Here is a 14,266-nt window from a genome sequence, read left to right as displayed (position 1 = left end):
CTCTCGGTGAAACTCTTAAGCTCAAAAAGACAAAAGTAGATTAATGAGTTCTAACATTTTTCTTCCTTCAACTCAGCAGCCAGCAGTACAATCACATTCTGTCTGTGGAAAAAGCACTCTTTGATCATGGGAAATTTGGACTATGTACTTCTTTAGTTTGTAGTTGTATAAAGTAGTTATTAGTATTTTTTCACAGGTGTTTTTCAAAATTTCCCTTCACTGTCTTTTCCTTATATGACAGTTAAACTGAAGTTATATTCAATACTTGGCATCATTCAGCATTATAGAGAAATGTGTGAGGTGGTTGCAGAAGTTGCAGTAATTTGCAGTAACAGCAGATGGAGATGTTTTATTTCAAGCCAACATGAAATTAATCACAGGAAGGTTTTGAAACAGACATTATTAACACATTTACATGTAATTACATATTAGCTGCCTAGCTCAATTGTTCCTGCTGGCAAATAAGGACCCTGGAATGTACTTCATACATTTTATGCTCTCCTTACTGACTCCTTGGCTTTAAACATATCGTCAATGCAACTTTTGCATGCATGCACATATCACGCTTTAAAGAGGCAGAGCATGAAATTGACACAGTGGACTGGTTGGGACATGGGTGTCTCTTGCACGCTTTGCCGTGATACTGGGTTGGACAGCTAAGTGTGACTCGACCTCAGAGGGAGGAATCGCCGCACAGCTCCTCCTGGACTCAGTAGATGAAAAAACCCCCACAGAAAACCCACTAACCAGTGCCAAGCATTGCAGGATACTTTGTGTGCTAACGCATAATCATACTGTCACGTGTAATTGAAAAGCCATTAGTTGAAAGCTTTATTAACTGGATACAGCTTATATATGTACACCCCAAGGCATCAGTACTTACAAATGGAATAATAGGGCCTTCTTTTGAACTAGGTAGAGGAACCAGGCAGGGGGATCCCCTCTCCCCACTCCTTTTTGCTCTGGCCCTTGAGCCGCTGGCAGTGGCTATTCGTAGGGAGCCCAATTATCCAGGTGTTGGTATAGGGAGAGACTGTCATAAACTGTTGTTGTATGCCGATGATATTTTGCTTTTTATATCAGACCCAGAAAAGTCGTTAAAGCCCTTGCAGGTAATAATAAATACGTTCTCAGCTATTTCTGGTTACAAGGTGAATTGGACCAAACCAGAGGCTCTTCCGTTAACTAGTTATTGTCCTAGGTCACTTTTTCAAACCGGTATGTTTTCCTGGCCTCAGAAGGGCATTAAGTATTTAGGCATTACCCTCCCGCCTCATCTGTCAGACCTGATAAAGATACATTTTGAACCTTTACTCAGCGATTTGAGAATTAATGTTGATCGTTGGTTTCAGATGTATCTCTCAATGTGGGGAAAGGTAAATGTAATTAAAATGTTATGTACACCTAAGTTCAATTATTTGATGCAGGCTCTACCAATTCATGTTCCTTTGAAATACATCAAACAATTTGACCAGCTTTGCAAAGCATTTATATGGAGTAATAAAAAGCCTAGACTGAATTTGAGAAAATTACAGAAACCAGTGGACAGAGGTGGGTTAGGGATGCCCAATCTACTTTTATATCATTATGCTTTTTCTCTTCGGCATTTGGCACATTGGTTTTTACCCCCTGAGAAAGCGCCTCCTTGGTTCTCCATTGAAAGTACTGCCTGCTCGCCATTCACACCATTATATAGCTTATCAACTAATCTGTCTCCCCACATCCAATCACATCCGGTATTTTCTCTTTTGAAAGAAGTATGGAAAAGAATGTCCAAATTATTCAAATTTGACCCACATCTCAACCAGTCTGCTGGTATTTGGTATAATCCCAAACTTTCTATCGCCAAATTACCCTTTTTTTGGAAGCTCTGGTTCCAGAGAGGAATAATAGTGCTGGGAGATCTTTACGAAAACAGTATATTTAAATCATTTAGAAAACTTGCAGAAGAATTTGATTTACCTTGGCAGGAATTTTGGAAATACCTGCAATTAAGACATTTGATGGTTAACACATTTGGCTCATCCGCAAAGCTCCCTTTAAGCTGCGACTTTCTGGAGGAAATCAAAACAATCTTCGGGCGTTGACAAGAGGCATCAGCTTATTACAAAATGCTTTTATTAGCTTCTGATCCTAACACACTGTCCCTCAAAAGAACGTGGGAAACAGACTTAAAGCTCAGCTTTACAGTGGAGGAATGAACGGCATTCTTAGAAATCTGAAAAAAATGTCACGTGAACTGCATTCAAGATTGGTTCAATTTAAGATTTTAAATAGAGTTTACTGGACACCCTCACGGTTGCACAGGGTGGGTCTAGCGACTGACGATGCATGCTGGAAGTGCCAGCAGGATAGTGGTACACTTTTACATTTGCTTTGGGGCTGCTCCAAAGTCCAAGATTATTGGATTCATATTCACACTGTAGTAGAGAAGGTTGTAGGCCAAGGGCTCCCATTTATGAACAGTCTTAATGTATTAGGAGACCCTTCAGCTTTGAGTCATTTACCCATTCCTCTTGCTCATTGGGTACAAACCGCTATTATGCTGGGGAGGAAGCTGTTGGTGAAAGAGTGGAAGGCCTCATCGACTCCTACCTTCTCTCAATGGTATATTTCTTTGGGACAAGTGGCAGCTTACGAAAGATTATCATATAGGCTGCTAAATAGATTGGATGATTATAATGATAAATGGGCCAATTACCTTTCATATACAGGTCAGTGACGTATCCGGCTAAAGTAGTTAAGGTTGGACTAAATATGATACCTGTAATTAGGTCTATGTGAAATATTGGCATCAGTGTGTATTTACGTTATTTTGGATTTTGTTTTTTTGGATGAGAATATGTATTGATTCTCAATTTGTTTTGTTGTTGTGACTGGGAATGTCCATTCTGTTATCTTCTGTTTTGTTTTGTTTGTTTGTTTTTTTGTTTTTTGTTTTATTGTTTGTTTGTTTGTTTAAATATTAAAATCTAATAAAGTTTGAGTCATAAAAAAAGAAAAGCCATTAGTTGATGAGCATGTGGTGCCACAGTCAGACCTTCCCCTCACCATTTAGGCTACATCCACACGTACATGGCTATTTTTTAAGACGTGAATTTTCTGTTTTTGTTTTAAAAAATATCTCCATCCACAAGGAAATGTAAAAAACAATGTCAGGTAAGGATATAACCCTAAATGCATAGAAATCCCGACCTATCAGAAGCTTGCAAACAATAACATGGCATATAGTCTGATTTCAAAAAAGGAGATAAAGGAACACACCTCTGATGCTGCAAAGCAATTTTTTTCTTGTCCACATGTGGTTGAAAGCCCAAAACACACCAGAGACATCAGCATGGGAATTCACAAACCAATTGGTGATGTCACAATTGTCATGTCTCTCTTTTATAATAGGGTCTGACAAAGCTTATCCTGTTCCCTTTGGTTCTTATATCAGCGTAGCTCGAGTTGTTAGGGCTACACATAAGCACACTGGTTGCTGAAATGTAAGCTGAGCTTATTGTTTCTGTCGATCTGCAGGGTCCACGACTTGTATACAGGAATGTATCAGCTCTCTGATACTCCAAACCTCTGGTCCTATGAATCTTACCTAGCAGGTAATGCAGAGTTCAAATGGAGCTGATGTGGGCAAGGGGACTCGCCCGGTCCAATCAGGTCAAATCAGTCCCACCTGTTAATGGTAGCTCCCCCACTGATCACAGCACTTGTAATTTCAGGGCTTAATTTTAGAGGCCTGGACAGTAGACCCCAAGGGAATGTTGTAATTAAAGTGCAAGAGTAACCTGTAAGAGCTATTTGCACTTATAAAAAAATAATACTCAGAATATTACCTTTACTATTTTGCAAAAGGTCAAAAAGCTGATGTCCACAATTAAATACTTAAGACTTAAAATGTAGGAAATTTTATGAAAGCAGCTGATGTAAACCAAAATCCTCCTGAATTAACCATCTAAAATGGGAGAAAAGACAAAAATATAGATATGTATTTATAACACTGTATCTCTTCTTCACTTAACCTTTATTTAGGTTTGTTTAATACAACTTATTCTTATAAATCATATATTTTATAATACAGATAGTCGGAGATTAGCGGCCCACACACACACACACACACACACACACACACACACACACACACACACGCACACACACACACACACACACACACACACACACACACACACACACACACACACACACACACACACCAAGGTCAGACTCTGTACAGCTCTCAGCGAGGCCTGTTATTAGAATCATTGCATAGATGATATTTTCTTATTTATTATATGAGTAAAACTTACACCTACTCATTTTGATCAGTATAGTAATTAACTATGAGCAAAATCACATATGAACTATGGTGTTGGGTTCTGTGTTCACCCATTAAAACCCCCTACTTCATTTAAAAGCATGTATAATGATGGTTCTTCTCACATTCCTCCAGTCAGTCATACACTAAACTACCAAGGTTGAAGCTGGATCTCACACACACACACACACACACACACACACACACACACACACACACACACACACACACACACACACAAAATTCAGACATCAGAACAACAATTTTTACTATTAAAACTACAATTCTTATTTATATATTGATCAAACTTTGGTATACCTTTGATTTAAAAATAAAAACCCTTTATTATTAGAAAATAGACAAAGGCTCTGTTTTAGCACTCTGAGCAATCTTAATCACATAAGGCTGGATGTTAAGCTCTTTTACCCCCTCTCAGCTGTGATGATGAGGGGCGGCCAGGGGGGACTTCACTCTCTCCCGACCCCACGTCACCTGACACTGTGAAAACACTGAGCTGAAAGATGCTTGAAAATTCTGTTGACCTAAAATAACTACAATATTCATTTGACAGTTAATTTTGGATTCAACACTTTCACTGCCAGTTTAAACGTTATACATAAAATATTTAGATCATACACATAAAAAGAGTTTTTCAACTGCCTGTACTGAGGCTGATGGCATCACTGAGTGAGAACCATAACAGTAATCTTGCAGGGTAGAGAACGAAGACAATGAGCTGAAAGATGCTTTTTAAAAGCACTCCAGGGCTAGGCTACACTGAAGAGATGAATGATTCTCTTTGCAGTCATAACTATGAATGCCAACTTTCACATTAGTCTGTCCCATTACAAATACTGATCAGCACCACCTGAAGATTAGTAAAGACATTTACTTACATTTTTACTCAGTGTATGCTTCCCTACTGCATTTACACACAGTATACATTCAACATCTCTCTCTGAAGTCAAAGGTCATGTCCGATCTGCTGTTGTCCAAAGAGATCTGCCCAACAAGCTGTTTTTAACTGTCAGCCATCTCCTATATCCACTTTAACACAGCCCCGGAAAACTGACACGGAAAGTAGTGACGTCAATGGCATCTCTCTGCCTCAACTTCTACCCTCCTCTCTGAGTGGTATTGTCTTCACCCTGGTCATATAAATCAGTCTGCAAAAGCATGAGGAGGAATAAAAGAGGGATAGGGAGGGAGGGAACAGAGGAAGATGAAGTGGAGGAGAAAAAAAGAGAAACAAGTCTTATGGCCAAACTGTCCTTTCAAGGTCATCATGGCATTTGGGTTTGTGTGAGGAGAATGGGACTCGGTGAAATGAGAAAACATGTCGTATGTGTCATTTTCTCCAAAGCAATTTGTTTTTAATCTCTGCATTAATTCAGGACTTCTGTTAATTACATCTCTTACAGGAACATGACAAGAATTTCAGCCTGATCTTATCGTAAAATATAGATGACCAAATTTCATGGTGTTGCATGATTTTGATCGGATCGCCCTACATTGAAGAGCTGTCAGAGCATCACTAGGAAGTTCATTACTGAGGCTCTTTTCCATTAGAAAAAACTGTATTTTAAAAAATTATACCCTGTCAATAAGTTGTTTCTTGCCTTGTAGATGTTTTTGAGGGTTTTTCAACATTATCTGCAGTGGGCGACTGTGTTTATACTTCTTTAGAATGTCAATTTAATTTAGTTTAATTCTATTCTATTTATATGATGCAAAATCACAACAGTCATCTCAAAGTGCTTTATGTTGTAAGGTAAAGACCATCCATCCATCCACCCACCCACCTAATTGCAGCAAATTATTGTGATGCCATCCATAACTGCAGGGTGATCTTCTAAAGATACAGCCAGTTCACTTCAGTACTAACCAGAAAACTACCGATAGCAGCAAATTAGAGGCTCAAAAATCAGTGGACCTGAGGAATATGAGAAAGCGAGTGGTAGGCCTGTTAACCAAGCCAGTGTAAGGTCAAGTTTTTGAATGTGTTTCTCTCTGAGAACAGCAAGGCATTTCAGATAAATGAGGAGACTGCAGGAGAATCAATATGCTTTTAATTTAAGAGATATCTCTTCTGATACTGTATTGTTGTAGGTCTTTACCTTGCAATATAAAGTGTCTTGAGGCAACTGCTGTTGTAATTTGGCACTATATAGAACAAAAAAAGAAACTGAAATGAACTGAACTCATACAAAGGGTTGTGAGGATTAAAATCCAGGTGGAGTGCAAATCCAAAGTCGAACTGCATTATTACAAACTGTTCCATCACATGAAACTGAAATCTGTGGGGAACATGAGCAAATTTTTCAGCATCACTCTGTTTCTAATAGGGATGGGTACTGGTATCCGGTGCCATTATGGCACCGGTTCTGACATAAACGGTAGTAACCAGACCGAAAAGCAGCGCACATTTCGGTGCTTTATTTCGGTGCTTTTTTCCCCCTGAGATGTCATACACTTTGGATTCTAGCCAATCATTTTACCTTTGCAAGCGTAATAGGCGTGCCCAGGTACGTACGTTCTTTTAGAGCAGAGCTACAGATTAAAAACGCCCAAGGCGAAGCGGTCAAAGTCTGGCTGTACTTCACAGCAAAAGATGCAAACTCAGCAGCCTGCAACAAGTGCTTTAAGGTGATACTGTGCAAAGGAGGTAACACCTCGAATCTGATGAAACACCTGGCGACGCATAGCGTTTTTTTAAAAGCCTAGAAATGCGCCGTATTTGATAGCTTGCTGCAAGACCTCACACCGAGCACATCTACTGCGGGTGTGGTGCCTGTTATCGGACCCAGAGTTAGCAACATGAACCCGAAGAGGAGAGTCCTGGCCCCTGGCCCTGCCAGTGTAGCAGAAATGATGATGGATGATGATGGCAGCAGCAGCTGTTCTTCTCTGGGTGAGTAGCTTAATGTTGTTCGTGTGTAATTTACGTTGAGTAGGCTAACCACGTTATTACATTAATGCATGTAAGGTGAACTAGCAAACACCGTCGTAGTTACATGCTGCTGTCTTCTTGTTTGATGGCAGATACTCCCTTCACCCTGGCCAAAAAGGCTAAAATGCCCAAAGAAAAAGTGGAAAACAGCTGAGAGGTTTTAGGACAAAGTTTGTGTTTTTCCATTGATTAAGCACTGCTTCCAGCCAAGAGTGATACCATATATGCCCCATAGCTGCAGAGAAGACTAACATTGTTATCTTTTTACAAAAAAAAAACAGCTAAACATGAGAGGTTTTTGGACAAAGTTTGTGTTCTTCATTCTTTAAGCACCAGTTCGAGCACCGTTTAAGCACCGGCACCGTTTCAAAAGTACCGGTTTGGCACCGGTATCGGATAAAACCTAAACGATACCCATCCCTAATTTCTAATTTTAGAGATACTGGGCAAACACAAAGAAACAGTCCTACTTATTTAACATTGGTATTGAAAAACATATCCTGGTCAGAAATATTAACAAGATTCCTCACAATGTCATGTGACACTGTGTGTGGCAGGCAAAGTGTGGACCCAAATGAAGGACTCAAAGAGCTGAACTCAAAATACAGGTTTATTGCTGGACTTACAGAAAACCAGATACAGAGAGCGCAAACTAGGAAGATACTTGGACTTTCCCAACTACACAGGAAACACCAAACATACAGGGAACAAGAGGGAGAACACAGCAATTACCCAAAGAAGGGCTTTTATACACAGAACAAGCAAGAGCAGAGCATACACACCTGGGGAACACAGCTGCACAGTTGGACACCATAGAGACAGCTAGCATTTTAAGGAAAACATGTGGCTAAATATGTTGCTCAAGGAATGTAATTTAATGCACGTCCTATGTCCCCTAATACCCTATGACTTGTTCTTTGTACCTGTACTTGATTTTCTTTTATGATTAAAAGCGATTTCCTGATTATGATTGCCTCATTCAAAATTTAGTCAAACTTCAGTAAATCCTACCCATTATGTAAATCATTGATGTACCTAATAAATAGTTTTGACGCCTGGGAGATGGCACACATGTTGTCCAAACATACATATATGTGGTTAATGCACAAGATTTCTCTGTCAAAGGGGAGGCATTCAGCATTTACAGCAAAATATTTTTTTTTACTTCCCATTTATCAGAAAAAAAAACTTATATTAGTGTCATACCTGTATATTAAATACACAGCTAAATTTAGGTTTTACATTTTTAGCTATTAATTAATACTCAGTGATTCCAGATAAACTTGTCAAACAGAGGATAGTTCATTAATGAATTCTCACTCGCAAGTTGTTGTTTATTGTCTGGTGGTCACTCACATCAAATTTGAACACACCAAGTACTCGCCAGGCATTAGTTTTCAGTTTTGTGCATCTTGTGGGAAAAAAGACAAAATTGAGCGGGTGGGTTGGGAGTAGCATATACCACAGGACTTCCTTCCCGAGAGTTTTTGGTTGCATTTTCCCCCCTGAGTTATTACTTTTTGCTGTTTTGCTAGGCTATACTTGATGGCACCATGGTATACAAGTTTCACAACTGAGAAGCAAATCTCACAACTTGACAGCCATCTTGAAGTCCTTATCTAAATAAATAAGGAAATGAACTATAACTTCAATTTTAATAGTAACTGAGACATAAAAAATATGTTGAATCGCCAGTTAAACCCAATAAAACTTTGTGAGAAGTTTGACAACTTGGACTAATTAACGTTTCAGAAGCCACCACCAAGTTAAAGTCCTATTTTGCTAGCACAGTTTCATAGCATTATGACTTCCCTTACCGTGTTTCAGTGTAACAGCATACTAATATGTTTTCCATTTCAACTGCTGAGAGGTTCTTTCTGGAATATCTTACCTAGATATTTTTCTTTATAAATATCAGAGATATACATGGCTGATATTTAATATTATTGGCTACTAAATGTCAGCTATTGGACAAATATTTTACTAAGAATGTGATTTGTCATTCACAAGGTAGGATGGCCCTAAAGCACACCCTGTTTTATTGTCTGTCTTGACACCACTGGGGTCCATAATTTACAAAGTGAATATCCTATAATCAATAAGACTTGAAATGACTAAGAAAAGAAAAGATCACCAGGAAAGTTTTAAAAAGAATGCATTTTTAACTTCCTGTATTGCTTCAATGATCAGACATGAAAGTGTCCATCTTTTCTATGCAGTCTGTGGGTTATGTATGTACATGTAAGTGATCATACTGTGAGCTCTCACAATGACTGCACAGGGGCAGGGGTATTAAAGACACTCACAGTATCAGTGCCGAACACAAGAGATACACTGACTATCTAAAGAAGACATCTCTGAAGAAGACTGCATCTCCGCCTCTGGATTTCTCCCTGCTGCTCCCCCTAAACCTCAATTTGCCCCCTCAAAATAAAAATAATCCTAATGTTGCTAAACTTCACAATAGTTTTCTTTTGCCTGGAACGCAGTTAACACCCTTACCCCTCTCCCACAGGAGTGCTCTTGTGTGCACCCCCATGATGAACTGTTGCCAGATTACAATCCGCTGCCTTCAATAAACTCATTAAACTGACAACAGTTGCTTGAATCTGCTCTTCAGGTACAATTTGATCCAAACTTTGATTTCAGGAAACCACTGATTTACCCCTTTGACAGAATGAACAGGAGAAATGCAAATGCAAAGAAAATGTCAGGGCCAATCAGGGCCAACAGGGGTGGATCACCTGGACGAAACAGCCCTTCCATACTATGGAGGGGCTCTTGTGGCTGATATTTTCCAACCAGACTTGAATTAAGATTTACTATATGGGGAAAAAAACACAATATGGTAATTAGCGATTTATTTGATTGCCCCTATTCCATGAGTAATCAGCCTTAATAGACAGATTTCTGTACAGTGGGACTAAATGGCTCTTATAGAGTGACATAATTTTGGCTGTGTCAATCTTATATACAGTTTACATCTTGTTTTAAAATTTGTTTAGACATACAAAACTAAGTAAGGAAAGTTGTTTTTTTTTTTTTGTTTTTTTAAATTTGACCCTTTAACATTGTCACCATGGTCACAGCAATGAACAGTTGCCACAAAAACACAATTCATTTCATCAAATTAATGAGACATGGTCTTATTGTCCGGAAATTCATTTCTAAAGGGACATGCGCTGTGGTTATCTGAAATGCACTCATTTGAAAAATATAATGACTCCTTAAATCTGGGAGAGTGACATGATTTATAGTGGTTATTTTCTCAGCACAATATGCTCACAGCATCAGAATAAAAATCGCCCTTTGCCCATGTCTGTCCAGTGCTCTGCCCCCCACACCACTGCCAGCCACTATTCATTTGTTTTCCCTATTAGTAATCCAATTATGCACACAGGCTCCTGCCACTGACGTAGCTGATCGTTTTTTAATCACATTAGGCCTTTCAATTCCTTCAATTGTTTGTTTCAAATCAGCTAGAAACATGGTCTCAGGGAGGACAGAGGAAAGACACTTTGGCTAATAACTGATAAATGGAAAATCAACATGAAGCTTTTTGTACTGCTGCTTTAGCTTCTAGCCTCCTCTAGCTAACTGCTGCTAGCTCAATCACAAACTGTTTCCCACAGGTTATACATGGGATGCCCAATAACTGAACCGCTGCTGTTGTCAATATTTAAATACTGATTTAGAGTCCTGGTGTAGACAGAAGCATAGAACTGGGCCTGGCGGGAGAGGAGGCTTTTAAATATACAATTTGGAAACTGTCAATATTCCCACACCTCCAGGGGAATTTGAAAATGGGAAATTGTGTGAAATGTTGACAAATAGATAATCAGTTAAAGGCTAGATAAAGTGAGCCTCACATGCCTCTCTGTCAGCAGAGATAAAAATCTGCAACTGTGGTCAAAGATAAGGGGAAATCTCATGTCCTCCCCATCTTCTTTTTCACAAACTCACCACTGGCATTCATTTTTCTCTCTTTTCAGTCTATACTGCTCGCTGTCTTTCAGACTCTTCCTTCTGGGGCAAGCAGCTCTTTTATTCTATAGCCTGCTCTACATGTACAAACAGAAAATCCCCTGATCATATGCAAAACATTTGAGCAAAAAACATTATATCATTATATAACAGTGCTGTTCTGGAATGGTTTGGGGATTTGTGGTAGAGGTGGATTTTAGTTTAGTCATATATATATATAACAGGTATAGAGAGGGCCCTTGCACACCGGTGCATTGAGCCACCCAACACCTACGTCCAGAAGACGGCGATGGAGATTACCATCTGGTGTAATCTCCATCTGATGCATATCAAGCGTGGAACCACCAGTTAAAATCTCATCTAAATCAATGAGGATGATAACCTACGGTGCATTTCCTCTTTCCACTAGGCAGCGCTCTAACAGTTGCTGACAGATGGCACAACAATCTGTTCGGGGCTCGACTCTCATCATGCCTGTGAAGTTTGGGAAAGAAAGGACAATGTGGCTTTTAGTTACAGCAGTTTTGTTCTTTGTGGCAATGATTGAAACTCGCCGTGCCACCACAACCACACCGTTTCAAGAAACACCAAAAGCTTCACAATTTAACATCATCAAAGTCTTAAGATTCCACTCACCAAAGATCATGTCGATCTGATGAAACCCCTAGTAGGAGTTCATTAAAGTCCAAGAACTGAAAACTGCGAAAAATGTCCCAGAAATAACACGTTCCATTTAAAATGGCTGACTTCCTGTTGGACGGGGGATATTGTGCCAAGAGACTTTTTGAAATTTTGTAGGGGGCGCTGTGGCTCCATTTTTGGACTATTCCATGAAGATGACCATATAACAAGAAAGAATGATTGTTGGGTTTTCCCTGTATGTATTATTGTAGGGTCTACCTTACAATATAAAGCGCCTTGAGGCGACTGTTGTTGTGATTTGGCGCTATATATATATAAAACTGAATTGAATTGAATAGAAATTTTGGACAAAAAAAGGATTTTAATTTGGTAGAAATGCAGTGTACCATTAAGCAAAGAAGCTATCAGTAAATGTCCCTAACATGGTCATTACACAGTGCACTCGAGACACTGATTCTGGAACAATGTATTAAAACTTCAAAGATCACTTCTTTCACACCCAACTTGATGTAAAAGCGTAACATGTATATAACCTTTCCTCTCCAGCGATGGTTTACTGGTCTTTATTTTCTTCGCAGATTGTTTTTTTTTTATTTATTTATTTATTTTTTGCAAATGATTCTGTAGAAAGCAACATCACCTATATTACATGGTGGCTTATGTATTTAAGTAATGGATAGAAGCATTCTTATACCAACTGGACCATTTCTGCTGTTGCTTCCTTCCTTTCCACTGTTGGGGTTCAGAATGCTAAGAGTTTTCTGGGCTTAGATTTGCTGAGCCTGCAGGCAATAATAAACTTCTGACATGTTTCCTCAGCTCAAATGCCACCTTTGGTGTCCTCTCTGTGTGACACAGGCTGTATTATCCTCACAACCGCCAAAAATGCCTCTGCAATCTTGGTGTTGGAAAAATTTCTCCTCCTGCCTTCTGTCTCATGCACTCTACACTTACACTGCACAAAATCACAAAGAACATCGACACTTGCAATGAATGTGCTAGAGTCTTTTCTGTACCCCGTGAGTGTTTGTATCCTATTCCCTAATAAGAAAATGCAGTCTAACCTAGTACAGAACTTCTAACAAGAGTATAGCAACACAGTTAGAGAATGTACACTACAAGGAGTATACAAGTGTTTCTGGCTGTGGTCCCAGAAAGCTATTGATCATGGATGTTCTGTGCTGTGAGTGTGTCTGCTGCTGGATTACTGCAGTGCTTATGTGCATCTGTTTGTCTGGCTGTGGACCAGATAAGGAAACAGACAGTGGAGCTTGAGCCGAGCTGGTAGCAATGACAGTGCAGCGTACAGTGAGCAGCCTGGAGGCGTTTCTGTCACTGATTCTTACAACCTTTGCAACAGCTTCTGACTGCTCATCTGTGGGCATCAGTACCAGCCAACACTAGATGGCGACATTATTTCTACTAGTGAGCTTCACTTCTCATGCACATCGACATGAAGCGAAGAAAAAACAAAGTTTAGTTCAAATAATGATTTCTATGCAATAAACTAATCACACACTATTAACATTAACCACTACTTCTGGAGTTTAATCAAATTATTATTTCAGTATAGTGTTTATGCATTGATTTTTGAATTTGCTTACATTAGTGCAAACTTGCCAGATTCTTTTCTTCTTTTACTTGTAACAAAGCAAAATCCTCATTTTGCACCCTGAGGATGCAGCACTTGGTGAAAGTCTGAACTATATACATAGAAGGGTCTCGAGAGCTAGTGATGAAGCGTCTTCTGTCACCATTAAACTGAAGGAGGAATGCAGGTGAAGCTCATAGTGCCAAGTTATGTGAAGCAGCGATATGCTATTGCCTGGCAACAATGATTCAGCCGGCATAATATGAAAATTGGATTGCAGGACTTGAGATGATGAGAATCTCTGTGTTCCCGCTATCACTGAGGTGTTACTGAACGTGTTTATGCTCTCAGCATCAGCATGCTTGTACTAACCAACAGAACAAATACTGCCGTGCACACTCTGCTAAGTATCACTGTGATAATTTATGACCAAGAGGGGGAACAGGATATGTTTTTTAAGCATGTGTCTGTTTTCACATGGGAGAAGCTGTTAAAGGAGTGAAAGCGATGTGTGTGGGTTTAATGATTGGCAAAGGATCCCTGCTCTTACCTGATAGATATGACATCAGAGTAAAATGTGTTGTAAGTCCTTCTTTTGATATCTGTGGGCACCCTTGTTTGTCATTAGAAGGCACTAGAGTAGTAGCAGATCACTTTGTGACATGAAAGGTGGGTGGCTGTGGCTCAGGGCGTGGAGCAGGCTGTCTAACAATGGGAAGGGTGGTGGTTTGTGTTGGTGCTTAGGTATAGGTCTAGTCTAAAACGTGTGTGAGATTGGGTGAAATAC

This window comes from Perissodus microlepis, chromosome 8 (assembly GCF_051167445.1).
Source record: "Perissodus microlepis isolate ML-2025 ecotype Zambia chromosome 8, ASM5116744v1, whole genome shotgun sequence".
Lineage (NCBI taxonomy): Eukaryota > Metazoa > Chordata > Actinopteri > Cichliformes > Cichlidae > Perissodus > Perissodus microlepis.
Note: the sequence above shows the minus strand (reverse complement) of the source record.